This window comes from Armigeres subalbatus, chromosome 1, assembly GCF_024139115.2.
Source record: "Armigeres subalbatus isolate Guangzhou_Male chromosome 1, GZ_Asu_2, whole genome shotgun sequence".
NCBI classification, from domain to species: domain Eukaryota; kingdom Metazoa; phylum Arthropoda; class Insecta; order Diptera; family Culicidae; genus Armigeres; species Armigeres subalbatus.
The window spans coordinates 75,469,843-75,480,701 of record NC_085139.1 but is presented as its reverse complement, the minus strand read 5'-3'; positions in this window follow the sequence as shown (position 1 = coordinate 75,480,701).

Below are 10,859 nucleotides of genomic sequence, written 5' to 3'. Positions count from 1 at the left end.
ACCAGCAGAGAAATTCGGAGGCGCATAGTGGCTGGAAATCGTACGTACTTTGGACTCCGTAAGACGCTCCGATTGAATAGAGTTCGCCGCCGTACCAAACTGACTATCTACAAAACGCTTATAAGACCGGTAGTTCTCTACAGACACTAGACCTGGACGATGCTCGTGGAGGACCAACGCGCACTGGGAGTTTTTGAAAGGAAAGTGTTGCGTACCATCTATAGTGGGGTGCAGATGGCGGAAGGTACGTGGAGGAGGCGAATGAACCACGTGTTGTATCAGCTGTTGGGAGAACGATCCATCGCTCACACCGCGAAAATCGGAAGACTGCGGTAGGCCGGGAACGTAGCCAAAATGTCGGACAGTAATCCGGTGAAAACTGATTCTCGACAACTATCCGACGGGAACAAGAAGGCGAGATGCACAGCGGGCAAGAAGGATCGAACAGATGGTGGACGATTTGCGGACCCTCAGCAGACTGCGTGGTTAGCGAAGTGCAGCCATGAACCGAGCTGAATGGAGAAAACTTTTATGTATTGCACAGGCCACTCCGACCTTAGTCTGGTAATAAATAAAAAAATCATGACGAGAAACATAATACGGTCACAAAAATCCATGTTCCCGAGAACCTTTGGACATGGAATAAGTCGAAGTTCGCCAAGAAATCCTAAATTTAGCAAGCGGTTCGATGTCTCCAAAATACAACACAATTCGATGATCTTCACTTGACTTGACTTGATGGGCTACAGCTCTTCGATGAACCTACGCCGAATGGAGTATCCTTCTCCACTGGACTCGATCCTGGGCCAATCGCTTCCAGTCGCCCTGAACATTGAGCGCCCTCAGGTCCTCTTCAACTGCAAAAAGTCTTCGTGTACGCGGCCTTCCACGAAGCCTGCGGCCTCTTCCGGGTTCTCTACTAAATATTATCTTCGCTTGACGTTCTTCCGGCATACGAACAACGTGACCAGCACACCGCAGTCTGCCGTGTTGAATAAGCTTAATAATATCCAGCCCTTTATATACCTGGTACAATTCGTGATTCATGCGGCGCCGCCAGATACCGTTCTCCTGTTTACTGCCGAGTATTGTCCGCAGCACCTTACGCTCAAACACTCCGAGAGCTCTCCGATCAGCCTCCTTTAACGTCCATGTCTCATGGCCGTATAAAGCCACCGGAAGAATCAGAGTAGTATACAGCGCAAGTTTTGCTTTCGTTTGCAGACTACGGGACTTAAGCTGGTTACGAAGTCCGTAATAAGCCCTATTTGCAGCTGCAATACGCCTTTTCACCTCGCGGGTAACATCATTATCGCACGTCACTAATGTTCCAAGATACACAAATTCTTCTACCACTTCAAATTTTTCACCATCCAGCACCATTTCGCTACCACCACCACTAATGAAACCACGTTGATTGCCAGCGACCATGTACTTCGTTTTGCTGGTATTGATCGTGAGTCCAATCCTCGCTGTCTCCCTCTTAAAAGGCACAAAAGCCTCTTCCACGGCACAGCGATCAATTCCGATAATATCGATATCGTCCGCAAATCCCAGGAGCATATGCGATTTTGTGATAATGGTACCGCTTCTTAGCACACCAGCTCTCCTAATCGCTCCCTCGAGCGCTATATTGAAAGATTCGAGAGTGCATCACCCTGCTTTAATCCATCTAAGGTAACAAATGACGTCGATATTTCATCCGCAACCCTTACACTTGATTTCGATCCGTCCAACGTTATACGAATCAGCCGTATCAGTTTCGCCGGAAAACCATGTTCAAGCATAATTTGCCATAATTCGTTCCGTTTCACTGAATCGTACGCCGCCTTGAAATCAATAAACAGATGATGTGTCTGCAAGTTGTACTCCCGGAATTTATCAAGGATTTGTCTCAGGGTGAACATTTGATCCGTCGTTGATCGGCCCTCACGAAAACCTGCTTGGTATTCGCCGACGAAGGACTCTTCAAGCGGTCTCAATCTGTTGAACAGAATACGGGACATAATATTGTACGCCGTATTAAGGAGGGTTATTCCTCGGTAATTGGCGCACTCCAGTCTGTGCCCTTTCTTAAAGAGAGGGCAAATGAGGCCGTCCAACCTGCTAGCAGGCATTTCCTCGTCTTCCCATATTTTCGTCTTAATATGGTGCAGAACTTCATAAAGCTGCTCACTGCCATGTTTGAGAAGTTCTGCCGGGAGCTGATCCTTCCTCGCAGCCTTATTGTTTTTCAGCTCTTTAACAGCTTTTTTTTTAACAATTATTTGCATATTATTCGGCAACTCGGCCGTACGAAAACCATTTTTTTTTGTTAAATATCTTGGCAATGCATATGCACAGCACATGTTTCGAAATGGACAAATTGATATGAAATTTGCGAAAAATAATCCACGTGTCTTGGAGGGACTCGAACTCTCAACCTCCTACTCTCTAGATAGGCGTGATAACCCCTACACAACAAGACCACTTAAAGGTCACGTTTGCGGAAAAGCCATCAGAATCCGAGTACCAACCTCCACCGCGGTAGCTCTCTTTTTTGCAAATTGAATATCTTTCGGATAAATATATAAAGCTTTTTTAGTGGAATGTATTCAACCGTCTAAGACGAATTAAGTACTGTCCATTTAATTCCACCAGTTAATTTTCGTTATCTTTGCAGATACGTATTTCGACCACAACTGTGTGATCGTCTTCAGTGTCTCGTACTTGACTCGACTTGCGACTGACTCAATGTCCTGACGCCTGATGCAGTGATGCCGCATTTTTTTTTTTCCTGTTCGGGTGTGTCACTGCGACCAGTTTTCATCTTTCGCATCTTTCACTGGCATCCTCAGAATCCCTTCACATCTTATCAGGCATAGTGAGATATTGTAGATAAGACGAGTATCGCCGGTTGTTGCGAGCTTTGACTGCATCCGTATTTGGCACACTCTGCCGCGGCTTCCAATTCATTCCGCACCCGAGCGATGTATAGTCGGATCTCGCTAATTAGAGTTCCTATATGTCCATCACGAAAGATCCACGTGGTTTCATGCACTGGTCAATGGAGAAAGAGCGATTTCCAATCACTATGTAGATATTGTCATAGACTGGACGGGATTTTTCTTTCGAATCAACCTAATTCGGTAAATTTCCCATTTTATCTTTATTTGTCGATTTTAAAATCTAATTTAATTTTAGCGACTGTTTTCTGACATTTCTTGTTTTTTTTTTCAGTTGTAGTTGTAATAATAGGATAATAATTAGTATATAAATCACTAGTGTCAACTGAAGAATTATATGTACCTTCTTCACAGTGAACGTGTGTTTTTTAATTTTCTTTTTATTTGAAATTTCACAGTTTGCTCTTTCGTCTGTCGTAATTCGAATCCATTCAGTACAATTCTCTTCAGTGTATTTTATTCAAGCGAGCTAGGATTTATCTCATGATTTCGTTTGTTCAGATTTCGAAGAAAGCATATTACAGAAACAATTGGGATAAACTTTGCTGCCAATCTGGTTGAAACTTTTTTTCATATTCATTTATCGAATTCCATACAACTACTAATAAAAGTCTATAAAATTTCATAAAAATGTACTTCAATCGCTGTGTTCTGTATAATTTCCAGTCACGCCTATCCTCCCACCCGATTCAATTGCAGTCCGCGTTTAAAAAAGTGCTACGTAAAACCAAGGATCGCTACTGGAAACAAATCCGGGGTGGATGTCGCAACGCAAATCGGTAAGGCAAAACAAGCTCCGCGGTGTGGAAAATCGACGCCGCGCCCTACTTCCTAGTTAGTGTAATATCCTAAATAACCTTAGAAAAGTAATTTGTTTGATCGTTTCAAGCAGCACAACAGTAGTTCAATAAGCGCTATAATAGTTCAACATATCCAATACGTACGACTGTATCCTGTTTAGATGGCAGAAACTAACCAATGTGGTGCGGGGGAAAATTCAAGACTTCCAATGGAGTTTTTTTTTTCGGTAGCACTCGATTCGAAGTATTGAATTTCTCCTCGCAATTCCTAACTAATATAAATATGCTTACTGGCTACAGGTGACGATAGTTCTCAGTAGTAGACCTGGCTGAGCCCCGCCACTGACCTAATCACATATTGACAGCTAGGCAGGGCATCAGGATAGAATTATTATCTCGTATCCACTTAGTACGTGCTGCTGCCGATCAGTTTCAGTTCCGAGTACGTTCCTCACAGTTAGGCAATCGTGCATTCAATTAATTAACCAACGCTATAACCCGCTTGCCAGCGGAATGTTTTGCTACGAGCTCCAGTATCACAAACGCAAATAAAAACTGTAACTTCCGATAAGTCCGGAAAAAGAGTCAATACTATTGCTTTTGATTTCAGGAATTAATAGAAATCGTACCAACTTGATTTCCGAATTTGTTGGAACATTCCACCAAACGAGCTCAAATGAATTTCATCATGCTTCACATTCGATCCTATTTCGTTTTACGTTTCGTTACTTCCCCCCGTAATTTTGCTTAAGCGGATCAATTTCTGTGTGTCTTTTTTTTTGTTTTGTTTTACAATCTCACTTGCAATTCAACAGTAATACTTCTAATGTGACGAACAACAGATTAAATTTGAATTTTGCTTACCTTCTGTCACTTAACTTTGTTTGTTTGCAATTATGTTTTTTTTTGTTTCGTTAAGTATAACACGTAAATGCGATTTTGTATATTTTCTCCTTAAGTAGTTTTATTTGTTCCTATTTTGTGTTGTTCACATCGATTCCCCATTTTTCTTCCTATCCAAGTTTCCTATCTTTCGCTTCGTTTAGGTTAAGTGTTATGTAGTGTGTTTTGCTTGACTTAAGTAATCTTAAAAACTTTTTTGTTTCTTTTCATCGTTTTTATTAGATTCTGTGACCTGTTTAATATTTATTTTATCCCAGTTGCTACTGGTGTTCTTTTTCCCCACTTTTCTCAAATGTCTTACGGAAATGGCGGAGCTTTTAGCAAAAATGTCTTCGTCTATTAACTCCTCTTTACGTTATCTGCTTCTTATGCAATTATTTTTTTGTTGTTCTTGTTGTTGTAAAGCTGGGAAATGGATTTCCATTGATTTCGTTCTCTAACTACGATTTCTTTTCCTATCTTTAAACAGTGGAATGGCTTGTCTGTATTTGCTTATGACAAATTTATGGAACGGTTATGGTGCCCTGTCAAAATGATGGGAATGGAATAGCTAATGGATGCTTACAATTGTTGCCGAGGTGGTGACGATCCGGTGTATTTTAAAATAAAATGAAAACTGCGCAGATTTTTTTAGTTATTTTGAATTATTGTGGAATCACAGAGAGGATGCTGCGAAAAGATTTCCGTATAAGCTCCTTAAGAGCTTCCAAACAAATTCGAGAACGAAATATCTCAAGTGGTATTCTGAAAACGGAATTTCAGAAGAATCACAGAAGCGATTCCGAAATAATTCCAATGATTCATAAGGAAGTTCTCGAACATTTCAGAAGAACTGCAAAATCAATTCTTAAACATTTAAAGACGGTTTATAAATAAAAACAGATAAGAAGAAATGTGAAAAGAATGCTGGACGAATTCCATGTGAGTTTCCAAACAAATTCGGAATTTATAGGATACTAATTAGTATTGCGAAGATTTGTTTTTATAAAACTTACAAGCGAGGGAAGGGTCGCATTACCGAAAGCCATTTGACCGAATAACACGTGATACCGAAAGATATCTAACCGATTTCGAATTTGAACATTTGGCTGGGTTATTTGGTCGAAAACTAGTTTATCGAATAAGACGTTTGACTGAAGAAACCATTTTGCAGAAGAAGACATTTGGCCGACTAAGTCATACGATCGAAAATATGATTTGACTCAAATGGAACACACGGCCGAAAAAGCAGTTTGGCCTAACCGGTCTTTCTCACACTTCACTTCTTATTCAACACTTGTAATTTCTTACTTCACTTTTATCTTTAATCACTTTACATTTTTCCCAGTGAGATGCTACAATGTGAAGTAAGGAGTGAGAAGAGCGAAACGAGGGTTGAATAATGAGGAGTAATAAGTTGTATTCCGGTACTGATATTCAAAAGGCTTTTTGGAGTGATTTCGAAACAATTACAGTATGTATAAATGTTTCTACTTTCGAACAGACATTAAACACTCAATTAATTTTACAACTTTTTCATCGGGAAGGGAAACAACTGTAAGCATTCACTTCATATAAAATAAAGATTCTTCACTTGATAAATTCCTATTCCCAAAAATTACTACTTCATTTATCAAAACCGTTCTGCTATGACCGTATACAAAAAACCTAAAGCTATGTAGATGTGGTGTGGCGTGTTTTCTTCCCCCGATACCGTTCTAAACATCTCCAAAAAACTAACGAAAATATTCAGGACAGATGACGATTTCTTCTCGTTCCCTAGTGTTTGCGGTGATTGCTAGTGATCTGCATCTGTAACTACGAATGCCGTGAAAAATTCCTTCCGAAAAAGCATGTTATGTATTTTTTTTATGTAAACTGCATATAAGCGATAAAGCGAAAGCTACGTTCCCAACCGGAAGCTTAGCTGCCGCCAACCCGTTTAAACTCGGGTGGCGTTGATGTGATCCTACCTTTGTAATTGTTTTTTTTTCCGGTTTTGTATGCAATTGTAATCTAATTGATTTTGTATGTAAACATGGCCGTTTTCTGTTCTGGATGATTCTATCGCGCGAGTCAAAAATAAACACAAAAAACAATCGAAGAAAACCATGGACGGGCCATTCTTTAGACACTGCTGACACGTTTTTAGTAGTTTGTTTGATTTGAAAGTGGTGCGGAGATGCTTGTGACATTTTTTTTGTGTTTGTATTTTTTCTTTCGTTATTTTAATCTGGTTTTATTTTAGTGTGTAAATTGCTGTTTTTAATTGATTGGATTTCCTGACCTAGCTAAATCGGATTTCTTTCCATCACTCGGATCTTTTCTATTGCAGTTATGTGTAAATGAGCTGTAAAATGAATATACTTTTATTATTATTATCCAGTTTTACATGTCTCAAATGATTTATTAAATATTACTTGCAATAAGCGCTGAGATAGCCGTTTCGATATTTTTTACGAGTGTAATGTAGTGTATATCATGATGTCCTGGTTCGCACTGTTCGACGGATGATAAATTCTTGCTTCGTAAAAACAAAACTCATTTGATCTCCATTTATATTTTGATTCATTTTTAACTAACAAATTAACAATTGTTTAATAAAATGAAATATGTTAAGTCATCAAATAAAGGAACGAAGTGTTATATACCAGATAGAAATGGTTGGTATATCCGATTCGTTTTTACATCGGCTCAAAAGCATACGAGATTTTTGTTAACAATCAAAGACCTCGGGCAAAGAGAAATTTACAATGCCGAAAACTATATGAGTTGAAAAACTACTAGACGGAAACGCCGACGGATTAAAAAGACCAATCTACTGTGAGAGTCCACGAATATTTGAATTTTTAATTAAATAATGGTGTACAAATGGATCATGAACCATATTAAATTACTACTATTCATTCATGCTGAGTGTCGTAATTCACAAGTTGATTGATTCGTTATGAAGTAAATCGTACCCGACATCGATATTGCCCCCATGGCTCGATGGCGTCTAACGAATAAGCGTCGAGTCGTAGCAGTGAAGTTTTTTCGTAGTCCTTAGGCTTTGGAAGGGGAGTAGTCAATAGGTGGCGAAGAATTGGTCGTGTCCCAATGCAAGTAAGACCGTCAAACTTCAATCAGTGTTTAACCGTTTCATGACACATAATAAACCGGTCAAAAGGAAAACGAAGCAGTTTTTTCCCGAAGGAAGCTGAACAAAATAGTTCTCTCTGGAGCTCAGAGTTAATAAGTACCCAGTCTGAGCAATCTACACTCCACAAACTTCTTCTCCGAGAAGAGATTGGTAGATCATCCTTGGCATTCCGAAGAGGAATCGACCGTCCAGTCTTACCTGAAGGATTTTCCTTATTATTCGACTATCTGTGACCTTACGTTTTGGTCCTTCGAGCCGGATCTCCAGAAAGCAATGTTAAAAAAACTTCCAATAAATTCTCCAATGCGAACCTACTTTATGACTTTTTATTAGAATCTCGACAGTCTCTCATAAGTTCCGAATAAAACCCGATAAATGTACTGCTACCTGATACAGTCACGCGAAGAAAGAGCTATCCACATTAACAATGATTTGCATCACCACATCTCTAGCGAGAATCTGCTCGCCGAAGCCACACATCCAAAGACTCGGAAGTAGGTTTTTACGGAAGAAAAGGGTCTTTTTGTGTTTTTCAAGGGCGGTCCATCGAATTTGTGCCCAAAAATTTGCCAACTAATTGCGAAGGGGCTGAAATGTACTTTTCGACACTTCCGCGACTATAACAATCTGTCGTGGAGTTTCTCGAGGTTCACAAGGACCATACGTATGAGTTATTCGCTCATGACCTACATGGCACGAAGCCGCACAAGACTTTGCCGTGTAGGCTTCACGACATGGACGAGAAGGAACTAATCATAGCGTTGTGGTTTCAAATCTGTCGCCGTCCACCAACGTGCTAGACACAACAGGGCAAGCACATATCGAGACCAACTCTACCTGGTTCTTTAGTGCACGGCTACACCACCTTCAAGGGCATGTACGTGGTTGGGCTATTTAATTACAGCGTTATCGACAGCCGGATTGACCATGTGACCCCATTTTACAACAAGTGTGACGACCCCCACCTCACCAAGCAGTGCGACAAGATAGAGGTAGCCAACCCCAAGGGCACCAACTGTGGCGAAAATATCGAGCCACTCAGAAAGACTGCCCGAAACGGGCGTAGTTCTTGGAAATCTACTCCATCCGCCAAAATCGAGAATTTTAAGTTTCGGAAGCACACTGGCTTCATTGCAAGCTACTTGGAAGCCTCTTTCTAAGTGCCTCGGTAGCCTCGCCATGCAGCTCGGAAGCCTCCTTTCAAGAGGCTCGGAAGCCTCCTTTCAAGAGGCTCGGAAGCCTCCTTTCAAGAGGCTCGGAAGCCTCCTTTCAAGAGGCTCGGAAGCCTCCTTTCAAGAGGCTCGGAAGCCTCCTTTCAAGAGGCTCAAGAGGCCATCAAGAGGCCTCAAGCCTCCTTTCAAGAGGCCCGGAAGCCTCCTTTCAAGAGGCCTGGAAGCCTCCTTCAAGAGGCCTGGAAGCCTCCTTTCAAGAGGCTCAGGCCTCCTTTCAAGAGGCCTGGAAGCCTCCTTTCAAGAGGCCCGGAAGCCTCCTTCAAGAGGCCTCAGAAGCCTCCTTTCAAGAGGGCCTGGAAGCCTCCCTTCAAGAGGCTCAGCCTCCTTCAAGAGGCCCGGAAGCCTCCTTTCAAGAGGCCCAGCCCTCCTTTCAAGAGGCCCGGAAGCCTCCTTTCAAGAGGCCTCAGGCCTCCTTTCAAGAGGCCTGGAAGCCTCCTTTCAAGAGGCCCCAAGCCTCCTTCAAGAGGCTCAGAAGCTCCTTTCAAGAGGCCTCAGAGCCTCCTTCAAGAGGCTCTGGAAGCCTCCTTTCAAGAGGCCCGGAAGCCTCCTTTCAAGAGGCTCAGAAGCCTCCTTTCAAGAGGCTCAAGCCTCCTTTCAAGAGGCCTGAAGCCTCCTTTCAAGAGGCTCAGAAGCCTCCTTTCAAGAGGCCTCAGCCTCCTTCAAGAGGCCTCAAGCCTCCTTTCAAGAGGCTCGGAAGCCTCCTTTCAAGAGGCCTGGAAGCCTCCTTTCAAGAGGCCTGGAAGCCTCCTTTCAAGAGGCCTCAGGCCTCCTTTCAAGAGGCTCAGAAGCCTCCTTTCCATAGGCTCAGAAGCCTCCTTTCCATAGGCTCAGAAGCCTCCTTCCAAGAGGCCCGGAAGCCTCCTTTCAAGAGGCTGGAAGCCTCCTTTCAAGAGGCTCAGAAGCCTCCTTCAAGAGGCTCAGCCCTCCTTTCAAGAGGCTCAGAAGCCTCCTTTCAAGAGGCTCGGAGAGCCTCCTTCAAGAGGCCTCAGGCCTCCTTTCAAGAGGCCTGGAAGCCTCCTTTCAAGAGGCTCAGAGCCTCCTTTCAAGAGGCTCCTGGAAGCCTCCTTTCAAGAGGCTCAGAGCCTCCTTCAAGAGGCCTGGAAGCCTCCTTTCAAGAGGCCTGGAAGCCTCCTTCAAGAGGCCTCAGAGCCTCCTTCAAGAGGCCTGGAAGCCTCCTTTCAAGAGGCCCAAGCCTCCTTCAAGAGGCCCAAGCCTCCTTTCAAGAGGCCTGGAAGCCTCCTTCAAGAGGCCTCAAGCCTCCCTTCAAGAGGCCTCAGAAGCCTCCTTCAAGAGGCCTCAGGCCTCCTTTCAAGAGGCTCAGAAGCCTCCTTTCAAGAGGCCTCAAAGCCTCCTTTCAAGAGGCCTCAAGCCTCCTTCAAGAGGCTCAGGAAGCCTCCCTTCAAGAGGCTCAGAAGCCTCCTTTCAAGAAACTCGGAAGCCTCCTTTCAAGAGGCTCGGAAACCTCCTTTCAAGAGGCTTGGAAGCCTTCTTTCAATAGGCTCGGAAGCCTCCTTTCAAGATGCTCGGAAGCCTCCTTTCAAGAGGCTCGGAAGCCTCCTTTCAAGATGCTCCAGGCCTCCTTTCAAGAGGCCTCAGAAGCCTCCTTTCAAGAGGCCTGGAAGCCTCCTTTCAAGAGGCTCGGAAGCCTCCTTTCAAGATGCTCAGAATCATCCGTTCAAGAGGCTCAGAAGCCTCCTTCAAGAGGCCTCAAGCCTCCTTCAAGAGGCCTGGAAGCCTCCTTCAAGAGGCTCAGGCCTCCTTTCAAGAGGCTCAGCCTCCTTTCAAGAGGCCCGGAAGCCTCCTTCAAGAGGCCCAAGCCTCTTTTCAAGAGGCCTGGAAGCATCTTTTCAAGAGGCTC